The sequence below is a fragment of the Mastomys coucha genome, unplaced genomic scaffold (assembly GCF_008632895.1).
Source record: "Mastomys coucha isolate ucsf_1 unplaced genomic scaffold, UCSF_Mcou_1 pScaffold7, whole genome shotgun sequence".
Lineage (NCBI taxonomy): Eukaryota > Metazoa > Chordata > Mammalia > Rodentia > Muridae > Mastomys > Mastomys coucha.
The window spans coordinates 91,672,353-91,690,175 of NW_022196913.1; the positions used below are offsets into that span (position 1 = coordinate 91,672,353).

Consider the following 17,823-nt stretch of genomic DNA (forward strand, 5'->3'; position numbering starts at 1 on the left):
AATAAAGATACTTGACTTCTTTCCAAATTGTACACCTTGATCTTCTTCAGTTGTCTTTTTGCTCTACTTAAAACTTTGAATACTATATTGAATAGCTATGGAGTGGACAACTTTATCTTGTTTCTATTTTATGATAGGCCTTTTCTTCATCTAATGAAATGATTATGTGTTTTTTTCCTTTCAGTCTTTTTATATGGTGGATTACATTTACTGATTTTTTTTTTACATATTGAACCATCCTTGCATCTCTGGAATGAAGCTTAATTGATCATGGTGGATGATTTCTTTTATATGTTCTTAAGTTCAGTTTGCAAGGGTTTTTTTTTTTTAATATTTTTGAATATATGTCAATAAGGGAAATAATTATGTTCTCTAATTATTCTCTTTCTTTGTTGAGTCTCTCAGTGGTTTTTATCCTTTGAGTCACAATCCCTTTGGGGAATCAAACAATCCTTTCAGAGGGGGGTCTCATACCAGATATCATGCATATTAGATATTTATATCACAATTCATAACAGCAGCAAAATTACAGGTGCAAATAAGTTTTATGGCTGGGGTCACAATTACATGAGGTATTGATTAAAGAGTCACAGGGTTAGTTAGGTTGAGAAACACTGTTCTGTACTGTATTGAATAGATATGAAGAGAGTGGAACATCTGTCTTGGTTCTGATTTTAGTGGCAGTGCTTTGAGTTTCTCTCCATTTGAGTTGATGCTGCCTATAGCCTTGCTGTAAGCTGCATTTATAATGTTGAGGCATGTCCCGGTAGCTCTACTTTTCCCAGGACCTTTATCATGAAGGGACATTGAATTGGGCAAAGCTTTTCCTGCACCTGATGAGAGGATGATATAGTTTTCTCTTTCAACCTGTTTATATGGTGAATTACATGTATCAATTTACAAATTTTACTGTTTCTCTGGGATGAAGCCTAATTGATCATGGTGGATGCTTTTTTTGATATGTTCTTCAATATGGGTTGCAAATATTTTCTTGAGAATTTTTGCATCTGTGCACATGAAGGAAATTGGTTCATAATTCTCTATCTTTGTTGGGCCTTCTTAAAAAAATTACTGTTTATTATTTAAAACAACTTTTAAATTTAATATACTTTGGTCATATTCTTCCCCTCCCCCAAGTATTTCTAGATCTTCTCCCTTTCCTAACCACCTAACCTTAAGTTCTTTCTCAAAAAAAGAAAAAATACAGCTATAAAACCCCTAAACACCAAGAAAACAAAAACCACAGTCAAAGCAACAGCAGCAAAACAAAAATCCAAACCCAAACCATCCAACCAAACAACCTGCTACCTCCTCCCACAAAGAGCCCAGAACAAACAATGAAAGTACACAGGAAAAAATGTAGTATCCACTATATAGTTAATTATTCCTCAACACGAGACCTGCCCTAAAGTGGTTGATATACTCACTGTCATTTTATTTGAGAAAACTGATTTTCCCATTTCCAGCATGTATGTGACAGGTCAGTTGTTAACCTTTACCTACGATGTTGGTTTTTGTTAATTAACTAATTAATCAATTACTTAAAAATATAACAAAAATGTGATTTAGGTATCAAGGTAATCATGGCCTTGTTAGAAGAATTGGGCAGTGCTTCTGCTGTCCATTGTGGAATGATTTGAGCAGTATTGTGGTTAACTCTTCTTTGAAAGTCTGGTAGAAGTTTATAGTAAATCCATATGTCCCTGGACTTTTAAATACTGTTTCTATTTCATTAGAGGTTATAGGTATGTTTAAATTGCTCATCTTATCTTGATTTAACTTTGATAAGTGATATATATTAAGAAAACTATCCAGTCCTTGTAGTGTTGATATCTAGAGAGTTAGTCTGTGATGGTCAGAGAGGATATAGAGTGTTTTTTAAATTTTCTTCTATGTGTTCAGACTTGCTTTGTTGCTGAATATGTGATGAAATTTTTAAAAAGGTCCATGAGGTTCTGAGAAGGCATATTCTTTTGTGTTTGCGTAAAATGTTCTGTAAATATGTTAGGTCCATTTGGTTTATAGCATCAGTTAGTTCCAACATTTCTCTGTTTAATTTTGTCTGGATAACCTGTCTATTGGTGAAAGTGAGTAACTGAAGTCATTCATTATCATTGTGTAAAGGTCAATATGTGATTTAAGCTGTAGTGATGTTTCTTTTATGAATTTGTGTATCCTTGTGTTTGGTATATAGAAGTTAAGAATTGTAGTGTTCTCTTTGTGGATTTTTCTTTTGATGAATATGTAGTGTCCTTCTCTACCTCTTCTGATTAGATTTGGTTTGCAGTCTATTTTGTCAATATTAAAATGGCTACACAGCTACACCAGATTTCTTTTAAAAAATTTATTTTATGTGCATTGATGTGAGGTTATCAGATGCCCTGGAACTGAAGTTATAGACAGATGTGAACTGCCATGTGGGTACAGGGAATTGAACTCCAGGCCTTTGAAACACTAGTCATGGCTCTTAACTGCTGAGTCATCTCTCCAGGCCCATTCAGCTTTCTTCTTGGGTTCATTTGCTTGGGATATTTTTATACATCTTTTTACCCTAAATTGATGACAATCTTCAATGTTAAAGTGTGTTTATTGGATGCATCAGAAGGATAGATCCTGGTTTTGCATTTATTCTGTTAGTCTATATTTTTCTGTTGGGGAACTGAGACAATTGACATAAGTGGCAGCTATGAAAAGTGCTTGTTGATTCCTATTTTTTGTTGTTTTCTTATTGGTGGTTAGTGTGTGTGTGTGTGTGTGTGTGTGTGTGTGTGTGTGTCTTCTTTTGGTTTGCTGGTCAAGAATTCCTGTTTCTGGGATATGGTTAACCTCTTTAGATTAGAATTTTCATCCTAGGGCCTTTAATTAGGGCTGGTGTAGTAGATAAATAGTATTTAAATTTGTCTTTATTTCTCCAACTATTGAGATGAAAAGTTTGCTGGATATAGTAGTCCAGGCTGGTGATCTCTTAGAATTTGCAGCACATCTGTCTAGGCTCTTCTGGCTTTTAGAGTCTCCATTGAGAAGTGCAGTGTTACTCTAATAGCTCTGACTTTATATGTTATATGGTCTTTTCTCTTTGTATCATTTAGTGTTCTTCCTTTGTTCTGTATGATTTTTGCTTTGATTATTATGTGATCTATGGAATTCTGAGACCTACATAATCATACAGAAGGGATGGCATGACATAGTTCTTGCCCCTGGGAGCACAGCTAGCAGAGTGTGGGTCTCCATGAGTATTGATGGTTGATAGGCATAAGACTATGATGAATGTTGCTAAGAAGGTCCACAGGAGGGAAGAAAGCAGGGTGTGCTAGCAGAACCTGCTTAGTTCCCTGGAATGGGGGCAGAGAGTGAGGAGAGGCCATGGCAGGTAGTCTTCTTCAGAGCTAGGGATAATGCTATGGAGGAAAAAAGGAAGTAAAGATTGAAGCTCACCTACCTGCTTTGTAGGCCTAGTTGCTTCTCTGGCCAGCTTTGCTGGTGAATCCCCAGGAATGCCTGCTGGAGTTGGGCATTGGATGAATGGGGAGGAAGTCTGGAGAAAAGCTACATGGCCCACTGTAGTTAGGGACAGAGAGGAGGGGGAGAGCACAGCAGATGGTCTGCTACAGAGTTAAGGGACTGGATTTAGAGGGGAAGAGGGAGAGGAGAAGGTCCCCAGTTAGGCTCCCTGCTAACCTGGCTGGAGTGGCCTGCAGGTTTCTACTTATAAAGGTGGTGGCTCTTACCTTTAATTCCAGCACTTGGGAGGCAGAGGCAGTGGGATGTCTATGAATCCAAGGCCAGCCTGGTCTATAGATTGAACTCCAGGACATCAAAGGCTACACAGAGACATCCTACTCAAAACAAAACAAACAAACAAGATTCTTACAAACACCTGGAGCTGATAAACCCTAGCTTATGACTAGGAAAGGTTTTCTGTTCATCCTCAGGAGAGGGCTGTTCAACTCTCCCAGAACTTTGAACCTCTTGTTTCCACTGCCAAAAGCTAACAAATGTTAGAATCAGACTTTGACTACTCAACAGTGTATAAGTCATGTACTGAGATGACATAACCTTTTTAAGAATCAATTTCAACATTAATTTTGCATTCAAATCTTACTTTTATCTCCACAAAGAACATCTATTTCTGTATCTTTCCTTGCATTCTCTCTAAAAAGGTCCCACTTGCCTTCTGTCATTCAACATCCTTCAATCCTTCAGTCCCCAGTCATCTCTGTGAGCATCCCTGATGATTACTTCTAGCCATACTCACAGCCATGTTCTTCATATCTATGAAATGCTTGATTCCCTCACTGCAGAGCTTGTGCTTGGACTGGGATACAGTGGTGAGTTGCACAACTTAGATCAAGGGCCCACTTCTAGACCAACAGAACAGAGTGTTTGCTTCCTGTTTCTGCAATGAGTTCATGTATTCTTGTTTTAATCCTAACAATAGGGTATGGACATGAATATCTGGCTGTCTTAGTGCAGGTAAACTCTTTGATGGGTGTGGCCATTCCTGAGTCCTACATTTGTGAAATCTATAATACATGGCAATGGAGTGGGCCTTTTGATGACTATCTACTTCTGTATATAAGTGAGTAATATCCTGTGTCATAAGAGATGGGGAGATATAAAGAAGAATGAGGGAAGAAGAGATATGTTTAGACCTGGTCTGCCAGGAGCACAGATTGTAGATTTGTTCAAATAATGAATAACGATACTAAATACAACACAGGTACGAGCTAGGGCCTGCTGACTTCCAAACTCACCGAGGAAGTGTGATGGTAAACCTCTACTGACTGAATGAGTCAGCTCACACTAACTTGTATAAGCGGATCCATGTCATGACAATGACATCATGAAGTTTATAACATTAAAATGAGTTTCCAAAGGTTGATTCTGATTTATTGGGACTCACCTGGGCTGTGTGCAATGGATACACAGTAGCTAAAGGCTATAAAGGGTGGATTCTCTTCATTTAAGGTAACTGTGTATTGCAGAATTTGTTTCCAGTATTAGTCACTTTGCCTACCAAGTCAATTTACATAAATGGTTTTGCAATATATTAAATCCATCTGACTGTGGGATTGGTTATGTAGGAACCCCAAGTCAGTTTAAATAAACATTTTTAAATTATTTGATTAAATCATGGAGAGATGGCCCAGCAGTTAAGAGTTCATATTAGCCAGGTGGTGGTGGCCCATGCCTATAATCCTAGCACTTGGGAGGCAGAGGCAGGTGGATTTCTGAGTTTGAGGCTAGCCTGGTCTACAGAGTGAGTTCCAGGACAGCCAGGGCTACACAGAGAAATCCTGTCTAGAAAAACCAAAACCAAAAAAAAAAAAAAAAAAAAAAAAAAAAAAAAGAGTTCATATTGCTGCTCTTGCAGAGGATCTGGGTTTGATTCTTATAACACTTATCAGGTAGCTCACAACCCCTTATACCTTCAGCTCTTGGGGATGAAATAAGTCTGGCCTTCCAGGCACTTGCACTTGTGAAGACAGACCACATCACATCTATACGCACATACATTATTAAAAATGAAATAAATGGTTTTTAAAAATTGAAAATAGATTTTTTTATATTCTGACTTTGATTTTCCCTTCCTGAACTTCTCCCAGATCCTCTCCAACTCTCCACCCAACCCAAATACACACCATTTCCTCCCCTGTCTTAATAGAGTAGAAACAGGCTTATAATATAGTATAATATAATATAATATCAAATTGGAATAGAATAAAACAAACAAATTACCAAAAAAAATACTTATAAAAGGAAAAGCACAAAAAAATACTTATAGGGCTGGAGAGATGGCTAAGAGCTTAAGAGCTCTGACTGCCCTTCCAAAGGTCCTGAGTTCAATTCCCAGCAACCTCATGGTGTCTCACAATCATTTGTAATGGATCCAGTACCCTCTTCTGGTGTGCTTGAAGACAGTGACAGTGTACCCACATACATAAAATTAATAAATCTTAAAAAAAATACTTATAGATGCAAAGACACATGTTTTTGCACACACAGAAATCCCATAAAAACACAGGGTTGAAAATATATGCAAAAAGACCCCTGTAAGAAAAAAAAGAGTGAAAGAAAGAAAATAAAGATAATGCCCATACAAAGCACACGATACAAGGAGCTTCCCAAATGCCATGGTGTTCATTCTGTGCTGCCCTTCTTCCGCTGGACCTGGGACCCGCCCTTATCCCCAGTGAGGCTCTATTGGAGAAAATGGGACCCGCCCTTATCCCCAGTGAGGCTCTATTGGAGAAAATGGGACCCGCCCTTATACCCAGTGAGGCTCTATTGGAGAAAATGGGACCCGCCCTTATACCCAGTGAGGCTCTATTGGAGAAAATTAATGTTTCCATTATGAACAGTTATCAGTTGTAGATAGCTTTGAGGATAGGGAGGTGGGTTTGTTTCTACTTCCCTCTTTAGTACTGTGACTCTATGTGGCCCAAACCTATGTAGGGACTGTGCAGATTATCATAGTGAGACTCTGCTTCAAACAAACAAACAAATAAACAAATACAACCATCACAAAGCAAGAACAGCAACAAATCCATTTGACTACTGAGTTATGGCTAGTTTTACATCCAGGGGAGAAGTCTGAGGTTAAACCTAACTCAAGTCCTTATTTCACACATGGGGAAGTGGCCCTATAAATATACCCAATAACTTATCAATGCTCAAATGACCAATCGCCAAATCGGAAGCGTTCACTCATGCACCTTATACCATATCACAGTGTGAAGAACTGGAAAGGTGCTATGACTAGTCCCATAAGGGCAAATGTGTATTTGTAGCCTTATATCTATGACATACATCCCCAGACCAATGTCAGGGAGAGGTATTGCACTAATCACATGGATTTATGGGGTTAAATCACACTTGGAAGAACTAATCCTGGGGAAGCACAAAATGACAGTGTGTCACTCAAGATGTAATGTAGAGTGCAGAAAATGAGACACTATTCTAAAACACTCAGGAATACCAAAGGCAGGAAGACATGTGATATATTGTCATCTATGTCATCATTTTCCAGGCCTCTGATATAGATTATAGTTGATTATTCCTTCATGCTGGTTTCTTGGGATTAGAAACTATCACAAATTTCCTGCTGTAAAACAAGCAAACAAACAAACCTGAATGTTTTTTACACAGTTTGGAGGCCAAAAATCCTAAACTAAGGTGGCTATATGGCTGAGCTTTACCTTCAGGCTTTGGAAAGACATTTCTCTGCTTCTTCGCCTGTGGTGGCTCCAGGCTACCCATAGACTGTGGCTGCATCAGTCAGCTTGACACCTCTGTGATCAGGCTGTCCCTCTTCTCCTCTGTGTGTCTCTAAGGGTACAGATGTAAGCATGTAGGACCGATTCGGGGAGTCTAGGACATTTCTTCTTAAGAACTCTCCCTAATAACATCTTGCAAAGGCTCTTTTCCAGGTAAGATTATATTCTCAGGCTCTGGGTATCTGACATGAATATCTGAATATCTTTGGGGAGTGATTTTTTTTTTGTCTTTTCTTTTGTTCTATTTTGGAGGCAGGGTCTCACAATGTAGCTCTGGCTGCCCTAGCACTTGCTATATGAATCCAACTGGTCTCAAATTTATAGAGATCTACTCGGCTCCTGAATGTGCTGGGATTAAAGGTATGCGTCACCCACATCCAGCCATCGTGCTTTGTTTCTGAGAGTCATATACCTTACCTCTATTACTGTAAAAATTTAGGATTTGTGCTATTTCCTGTGCAGTCCAAGCTGATCTTGAACTCATGATCATTTTGCCCTGGCCTCTGACTACTGGGATTGCAGTGTGATTCATCATGCCCAGCTTGGGTAGTTGATTATTTTTGACAATCCATACTCCTGGTATGAGAGTTTGTGACAGAGGGCAGAACCTTGTCTTTTTTACTTACTGCTGATTCCAAAGTATCAGGCACCGTGTCTGACAGGGTAGACATTTGGTAAATAATTGGAAAGTTAATAAATAAACTTCTCTTTAAATTTAGTTTTGATAAAATAAATGTATAATTCTTATGATTTTAATTTAACTACTCAAGTGTAATTTTATTGGTAAAAATGAAATGTGTGGGAAGAAGACAGGAAGGAACAAAGACAAGAAAAAAGGAAGGGAGGAGAGGGAGGGAGAAGAGGAAGGAAAGGGGGAAAATGCTAGTTCTAATGTTATCTGAAAATTCTTGTACAATAGGTTAAAAGTGACCAGGAGACATTTAGAAACTGAAGGCTGAATAAGGAAGGAACATTGCATGTATTTCACCTGAGGCACTAAGTCTATGTATCTTCTAATATGGTGCATCTCTTGCTGGGTTCTAGAGACTAGGGGGAGAAGGAAAGATAAGATAGAGAGAAGAGGAGGCTGCCATGAGGTTGGATGGATCATGAGCTCACATGGCCAGGACCCTGAAGACAGACTGATGGAGCTGAGGCCACCTGGGTAAGACTCAAGCAGCAAGGAACAAGGGTCATATGGTTTATATAGGTGAGACTAGCACAGAACCTACCTAATCTAGGCTTGTAGCTTGTAAATAAAATACCAAGCTTTGTGTCTTTTCTATGGGCTAACTAGCTTAAGTAATTCATTTACCCTAGGGTTAGGTTCTGGTGGTCATGCAGATGTATGCTTGGCACAAACATTGGCCAAACATCAAGGATTTCGTAGTATAGTAGTGTGTTTGCTAGCTAGATTCCTTGTACAGATCACAGCATGTAAGCCCCAAATAAGCAGGGCCAGAATTGAATGTCTTTATTTTAGGTGTTATTTTAGGAAGCAACATTTAAATGAGAGTTTTAGGCACAAGGAGCCACATTTAAAACTTGATATCTTCATAGTAAGTGATAATTTTATAGCTGTTACACAACTTTTGGTGTATATATATACCGAAACTCTCAATCAACTCCCTTACCTCATGGGATTATCTCAAAGAGTGAATTTTATTGTCTGGCCTAAATCCAGCTATTGGGAAATACCCACTTGATGATGCATAATTCTGTCTCTGGCAGCACATTTCATAAGTAGATCTGAATCTTCAAGTCAGACTGTTCTTGAATGCTGAGCAGCACCTGTGTTAATTATCTTAGTTATCTAAGATCATGACATCAGTGTTGGTCACCAATTTGATCACCTATCCACTCATTTATCATCCATCCTATAATGACTTACTGAGATCCTGTTATGTGCTATTCTGGAAATGGGAGATACAGTTTGGATGACAGAGTAGCCCTGAACGTTCAAGAGCTCATTATTCATGTACATCGGGTTTTCCGGAAGGCGGGTACACTGACAAAGTTAGAAGTGCAGGAGCTTTGTTGGAGAAGTATGAACAGGTGAGAAAAGAGGACTGGGCAAGGAGATGTCATCTTACACCCTTACATTCAAGCCATCCATGGAGGGAGCAAGGAGGAATGAGGAGAGGAGGAAGGAGTCTCAGACCACAGTGCTGATTTATAGCAGTCTCTCCCAACCCAAAGATTTCCTACTGAGAGTCTCTGGTGGTCCTGCTTCTGCTGTTAGGCTCAGTCATTGTCTGAGCTGCCCCAAAAGATCATGGCCTTAGCTTTTGAGTGGAAGCAGATTTTGAAGGAATTAACAGCTGGAGGCTGTCAGCAAACTGCACTCCTTGCAGCTAAATAGCAAGTTCTTTCTTGAAGAGAGATCAAAGTGTCGCAGCCTCATGGCTGCCACATAGTGTGACCAGGAAGGAGGCAAATAAACAGAGAATTTAAATCCAGTAAGAGTAATGACAGGTTGCCATCAGAGCTTAAAGATGGAGCACCAGACTCAGGCTTGGGGACAGTGAAATGTCCAGGATGCTACAGTGTTCTTTAGGATGCCTGGATTATAAGAAGGAGTCAAATGAAGGAGATGGGCTAGGTGGAGGGGACTCAAGCCAGGAAGATGGAGTATATGAAGCCTCACAAGAGAGAAGGCCTGGCACTCTTGTGGAAGAGCAGGACCACTGACTGGTTTACTGTGTCTTTGTAAGGAGGTAGAACAAGAGGTGAAACTGGAGAAGAAAACAGGGGTTAAAACATGAAAGGCTGTGCACATCATGCTGTGGAAGGCAGGCAGCATGCCATTTGCAAAATACTTTGGGACTCAAATGCATAAATGTATTTCAACCATTTATTTACCATTTGACCCTTCAGTCAAATGGCAGAAGAACTCTAGTCACTATTAGCCATTATCCCTTTATCATATCTCTCGCTTAAGGCCACGAAATTCATCATCCAACAAGACATAGCTCACAAGATTGGTGGACTGTGATAAAGGATATAAAAAGCACAGAGCCATGGTATCCTCAAAGACATCAAACTGAGACATGGGTACTAGAATCCCAAGAACCACATGGAGTTTCCAGGAAAAGGAATGAATAAGAACCAAAAGTGGGTTCTGCCTGCTTCTAATTCAGAGAGCATTATTTAGAAAACATGCCCAAGAATTTTACTTAAAGGATTTTATTCTGAGAAACTTATCATAAATTTGGTTTTATAATCATTATTGATGGGCCCCAGAGAGATGGCTCAGCAGTTAGGAGCACTGACTGCTCTTCCAAAGGTTCTAAGTTCAATTCCCAGCAAATACATGGTGGATCATAACCATCTAATGGGATCTGATACCCTCTTTTGTTGTGTCTAAAGACAGCGACAGTGTACTTATATACATAAATAAATTTAAAAAATAATTATTGATGACAGCAGTGAGTATGAGAATCTCATTGGTATTTTGCTGTTACCATGTGAAATGCTTCTCTCTTAATTTTATGTATGCCCAGGACAGCCATATTGTACGTAGAGGCAAGAATAATTAGTAATGTACACTTTCCTGTGAGAAAAATCACAGCAAATCCATGAATAAATAAAAGATTAAGTAACATGTCTGAGGCCAAACAGGGGAGGTACATTAAAGCTGAACAAACTCATTGTTTTAAAAAAAGAAACTTAAAGGAAGCTAAAGGGAAACAAACTTTGCTTATATGTACATAAATGACAAAGATTTATTAGAAAACTATTCTCATTATCTTATTGATCATATTAACAGATATGTATACTATGATTTTGTAACTAAGGTAGAATACAAAATAATACATTCATTATGTACTTTTTCTAAAAGGTCGTTTATTAGGGTATAAGGTATAATTTATATATCACAATGTTTACCCATTTTACATTGCATAATTCAATGATTTTTTTTTTTTTGGCAAGTCTACGGAGTACAACCATTACCAAATCCAATTTCCACCCTGCCCTGTCTCTCATACCATTTACATTAATCCCCATTCTGACCCCTCTTAGTCAATCTCAACATCTTCTTTCTTTTCCTATTTGCACTTACGGAGCATTCAGACCTAAGAATATAAAATGTGATCATTTTTACCTGTTTTGTTACTCTTAGCATAATGTTTTGGGCTGTATACATGTTGCAGCATGTTCAACAATTTGCTCATTTTATCTGCTGAACAATATTTTATTTAACCACTTAACTCTGATGGACGTGTAGATTATATCCATTTTTGGCAATTACAAATATTGTTCCTATATATATTTGTATGCAAGGTTTTTTTATTGTTTTTTTTTTTTTACTTACACTTCAAATGTTATCCACTTTTCCGGTTTCCCTCCCTCCCAGAAACACTTTATCACATCCTCACTCCCCTTGCTTCTATGAGGGTGTTCCTCCATCCACCCACCCACTCCCACCTCCTCGCCCTTGATTCCCCTTCATTGGGGCATCTATTGAGCCTTCATAGGACCAAGGACCTCTCCTCCATTGATGCATGACAAGGCCATCCTCTGCTACATATGCAGCTGGAGCCATTTGTACTCCTTTGTTGATGGCTTAGTCCCTAAGAGTTCTGGGGATTCTGGTTGGTTGCTATTGTTCTTCTTATGGGGTTGCAAACCCCTTCAATTCCTTCAGTCCTTTCTCTAACTCCTCTATTGTGGACAATGCACTCAGTCCAATGGTTGGCTGCAAGCATCTGCCTCTGTATTTTTAAGGCTCTGGCAGGACCTCTCTGGAGACAGCCATATCAGGCTCCTTTCAGCATGCACTTCTTGGCATCCACAATAGTGTCTGGGTTTGGTAACTGTATATGGGATGAATCCCCAGGTGGGACAGTCTCTGGATGGCCTTTCCTTCTTTCAATCTCTGCTCAACACTTTATCTCCATATTTGCTCCTGTGAGTATTTTGTTCTCCTTCTAAGAAGGATTGAAACACCCACACTTTGGTCTTCCTTCTTACTGAGCTTCATGTGATCTATGAATTGTATTCTGGTTATTTGGAGCTTTTGGGTTAATATCCACTTATTAGTGAGTGCATACCATGTGTGTTCATTTGCAATTGGGTTACCTCACTCAGAATATTTTCTAGTTCTATCCATTTGCCTAAGAATTTCATGAATTCATCATTTTTAATAGCTGAGTAGTACTCCATTGTGTAAATGTATCACATTTTCTGTATCCATTTCTCTGTTGAGGGACATCTGGCTATTATAAATAAAGCTGCTATGAACATAGTGGATCATGTGTCCTTATTACATGTTGGAGCATCTGCAAGGTTTTTTCTAGACTAGGTTTTTGCTTTTTCTTGAGCAGATAGCTAGATATAGTAGTATCACTAGATCATATGATAGGTATCTGCTTAACTTTAAAAAAATATATATATCGTACAGATTTCCAACATGGCCAAACTATTTTCTAGAGATTAGAATTCACCATCAGTTTGTCAAAATCAAGTTGATCTATACCTTGGCTGGTAGTGGTAACTGTACTTTTTGTTGAAGCCATTCCAGTATATGTGGGGTAATATTACAATGTGATTTTTAATTTGTACCCACATAAAAACTACTAATGATGGCCACTTAAACATGAATTTATTATATTTGTTTAATGTATGATTGTGTGTGTGTGTGTGTGTGTGTGTGTGTTAGTTTAAGTGAGAAATGCTCCCTATAGGCTAACACATTTGAACATTTGATAGCCAACTGGTAGTGTTATTTGGAATGCTCTGTGTAACTACCACCCAGCAGACATAGTGGAAAAGAAAGGATATGGTGGAAGTGGACCTGTTTAGAAAGGTTCTTTGGAGCACCTCCCTCCAATCTGTGTTGTCTGGAAATCAGCAGGCAGCGGCAGCTCAATCCACTCGAAAACACCTCACATACACACCAGCTGTCTAATTCAGTAGAGTTGGGTTATCAACAGTGGTAACATGACCTAGCAGAGACAGCCAGGCCTCAGCTTTGGCTTGAGTCAGCAGGAGGGACCAGGAGGAGCACCAGAAGTTCTGGGCTGTGCTTCTCACAGGGAAGTGAAGAACAGTGAAGATGCAAGACTCACTGATGTACAGCTAGCTTTATTAGCAAGCCAAGCTCTGTCTCTGGCATTCCGTTGGGTCCTATTTATACCATCCAAACATCACATGTCCTCAATGTGCCTAGCCTCAGCACAGGTCTTGCCCCTGCACGTGTATCTAATCAACTTGAGTTCGAGGAAGTGGCAACAAACTACAGCACACCACCAGAACGCACCATTTTTGGTACGTTTCTCTTTGTGGAGTCCCCACAAATGCAGCTCAGTGACACACTATAAGGTAGACCATGCATGCTGTTTTTATTTTATTTTATTTTTTATTTAGATATTTTCTTTATTTACATTTCAAATGTTATCCCCTTTCCTGGTTTCCCCTCTGAAAAATAAAAAACCCTGTTCCCTCCTCCCTCCTCCTGCTCACCAACCCACCCTCTCCTGCTTCCTGGTCCTGGCACTCCCCTGCACTGGAGCTTAGAGCCTTCATAGAACCAAGTACCTCTTCTCCCATTGATGACTGACTAGGCCATCCTCTGCTATACATATGCTGCTGGAGCCATTAATCCCACCATGTGTACTCTTTGGTTGGTGGTTTAGTCCCTGGGAGCTCTGAGGGTACTGGTTAGTTCATATTGTTATTCCTCCTATGGGGCTGCAAACCCTTCAGCTCCTTGGGTCCTTTCTCTTCTAGTTCCTTCACTGTGGACCCTGTGCTCAGTGCAATGGATGGCTCTACGAGCCTCCACTTTCTGTATAGGAGCCTGATACAGCTGTCTCCTGAGAGGCTTTGCCAGTGCCCAACTAATACATGTATGCTGTTAGCAAAGAATCCGTCATCATGTCCTTTCATGTAGTTGCATTAGCAGAACATCTCTCCTGTGTTTGCTTCAGCAAACTGTTCCTTCATGAATCAACCTTAGCCTTTCACATCTGTGTCCACTTTAATGAAATGTTTCTTCACATGTTTGCCCCAGCAAAACACCATCCAACTGGCTTTCCAAAGAACCCTTAAGTTTCCACTTCAGTTTGGGAATCTTCAACAGAAGCAGTTTCTTTGGAGGTGGTAATGGGGTGAACTCTTGAGTGTTTATATCTGCACTCTACTTCTAGTTTGCTTTCTTTACTTTGTATTATCAGTTGAACACGTGATTCCTTAGCTTACTGCTCCTGCTGCCAGGCTTTCCTGCCTTTATGGATTCTCCTTCTAGAACCATAAATCCATATAAGTAAACTCCTTTTTCTATAGGTTGCCTGGTCATGGCACCTTAGCATAGCAAAAGAAAATAATACAGTGTGTGTCACTATGTGTATGTGTATGTATGTAAGGCTATAATCAAGTAACAGCATGCACGAGACAAGTGCCCTTACCCACAGAGTCATCTCACCAGCCTCAATATTGAACAATTTTTAGTTTTATTTTACTTATGTACATATGCGTATACTACATATAAGTGGGTGCCATATGAGTGTTGTAGCCTTGGAGGCCAGAAGAGGGTGTTGGGTTACTTGGATCTGGAGTTGTAAGTGGTTGTGAGCCACCATTTGTATTTGCTGAGAATCAAACCCAGATCCTCAGGAAGAGCAGCAAGACCTCTTTACCACCAACCCACCTCTCTCTGCCCTGAATAAGTTTACTTGTCATCTATATATAATTTCCAATATTTTGCCTTTTAAAACTGGGTTGTTTTCTTAGCATTGAATCATACCTGTTATTTTAAAAATATTTATTTTATTCTTGAGAAGGCAATACTATTATATCTTTCTCCTCTTTCTTTTCCTTCCATCAAACCCTCCCAAATCCTCTCCTTGTTTATATATCTACATCTACATCTACATCTATATCTGTATCTATATCTATATCTATATCTAATCTCTCTCCTGCTAGGCCTGTATAATGTTACTTGTGGGTATGTTTTCAGGGATATCCAATTAGCGTGGTCTTGCCTGGGGAAACTATTCTCTTATTCTCAGCAATCTTTAGTTACTTGTAAGTCTTTGTGTAGGGCTGGCATCTCATGGTCTTTTCCTCATCTACTTTGGTATGTGTATTGTCCTTGTTCAGCTTAGGCAGTCATGTTGTGAGACCTTATGGGCATAGCTTCTGACATTACTAGGAAACAGTCTCATAACAAACTCCCTGACCCTCCGACTCTTAGGATCTTTCCCATTTTTCAATACCTTCTTCCTTAATGTTTCCTGAGTCTTGGGTGTGGAAATTGTCTTATAGATATGTCCACTGGGACTGGGCTCCACAACTCTCACATTTCAATTGTTTGTAATTTTCTACAATGGTTTCTGCCTGTTGCAAAGAGATATTTTCTTGATGAGGAGTGAGGACTGAACTTGACTGTGTGAACAAGGACAGATATTTAGTGTGTAGTGAGGCATTTTTTGGTTTCATAAAGTGCAAATCATAGGTTCTCCTTCAAGATCCATGACTTCATTACCCCTGGGTAGATGGTTGTGTTTCTAGGACCCTTTTGTTGAGTGTGTCTTAAGTCCAATTAGAGAGTTGCTCTTATGAATCCCATTACTTTACTCTTAGGGTTGTCATGCTATGTCATTATTATGTTCATAGGCATTATAGCTGAATAGGATTTTTGGTTCCTCTCCTCTTTTGGATGTGTGCATGACCTCTTCTGGTACCATGAAAGTTAGTCATCAGGGACCTGTGGGTCTTGTATATACAGTGCACAGTGTTATCAGCAAGAAGGACTTACTTTTATCTTTAGTGGACAACCAAGGGCAATGACAAGAATCTGCAATGTTTTGGGAGCTCTTGGACATTCTTTATATATCATATGCACAAATCTTGTATAATATGTGATATGAAAATAAATATTTTCTAGTTTTAGCTTGAGTTTATTTTGTCCTAAGAACTTTTTGAAAAATAAAAGTTCTCATCCTTGATGAAATAACATAATATTTTTTGTTTGTATATACACACTTGAGGTGCCCTGTGTAAGAAATCACAGCCTAATTGACAGTTTTAAAGATTCTCTTCTATAGTCCCTTTTTGTGTGGCTATATGTGTGTCCATACCTGTATGTGTTATGGTATATACAGATGTGTATGTGCACCAATGATTCTGGAGGCCAGAGATTGACATCAATAATTTTCCTTAATTGCTCTCTACATTATATTTTGAGGTAGGTCCTCTTACTTAAACCCAAAGTGCACAAATTGAACTAGTATGACTAGCTAGTTTACTTCAGGAATCCCATGTCTCTACTACCCAAGTACTGGGATTACAGTCAGGTTGCCAAACTCATTCCATGTTGATGTGGGGATGTAGCTCTGAACTCCAGTCTTCACGCTAGTGCTGTATTTTCGTTATCAACCGAACCTTCTCCCCATCTCTTGCCTTTGCTGTCTTCTAGAAGTTTTATAGTTTTGTTTTACATTTATACCTATTGTCCGTATTTAGTTAACTTACTTTTGTATATAATATGAGGCATAGGCTGAAGTTAACTAATTTAAACCTGAAAAAACCATTTTCTGAACATTATTTTTTTTTTTTAAGCAAAACCCACTGTTCTCACTTGATTCAGCTTTGCACCCTTATGAGGATCAGTTGGCTACAGCCATGTGTGTTCATTTATGTTCTGTTTTCTGAACCACAAATTTGTTTCTGTTTGTCTATCTTGCACCATTTTATCACATGGTCTTGTTCAATTTGTCCCAGTGAATTTCACTGGAAGGAATTTTGCCACCCATGGTCAGGAGGGATTATGTAATAAAGTTTGAACACACTTTTTTAAAAAAAAAATTTTACTAGAGAATTTTAGTTCTACATATGTTATAAACATCTCAATATGTCTCACTCATTCTGAAGCTATCCATTCCTCCCCATAGACTTCAAATTCCATATGGTATCATTTCCCTTCTGATTAAAATTCAGGTCTGTTGCTCCTGAATTTTTCAGGTTCCCTATAAATCTGAAAAAGTCTTTTCCTTCATTTTTGAAAGATATTTTTGTGTGATAAAGAATTCTAGATTGACATAATTTTTTCTTTTTTATGGTTTCTTAAAAAATGTTTTTCTACTGCTTTCTAACTTGAATACTCAGGGAAGTGCTGTTATCTTTACCCTCATCCCTTTCTGTGCATACATGTCATTTTCCTTTATCTGCCTTAAAGACTATTCTCAATATTCCCAATTTTAACATAATTGGGTAGGACATTCCTCAGTGTAGACATCTTATGGTCCCTGTATTTCAGGATTATTGAGCTTCTTGGATGTGGAGCTTCTTGGAAAAGATGTAGCCATTACTTAAAAGAACTAATGCACTCCTTTGCTGACACCCTAGAGTGAGACTTCTGAGCCCTTCAAGTCCTGCCGCAAAGGTCCTCGGTCCTCGGCAGCGATGGCGCTTAAGGACTACGCGATAGAGAAAGAAAAGGTTAAGAAGTTCCTCCAAAGGCTCACAGCCATGCTTTGGACTGTGTACAGGGTCCCCAATGAAGGAGCTAGAGAAAGGACCCAAGGAGCTGAAGGGTTTGCAG

At 39.0% G+C, this 17,823-nt stretch overlaps 1 pseudogene across 1 annotated transcript in view; it reads left to right on the plus strand.

Annotated features, from left to right (window-relative positions):
* Positions 1–17,684: 17,684 nt before the first annotated feature.
* The window catches only part of LOC116082285, a 2,481-nt pseudogene continuing 2,342 nt past the window's right edge, over positions 17,685–17,823 (plus strand). The window contains exon 1 of the transcript XR_004115233.1: positions 17,685–17,722. The product of XR_004115233.1 is annotated as a DNA replication licensing factor MCM7-like (transcript). The remainder of the gene's footprint in view (positions 17,723–17,823) is intronic.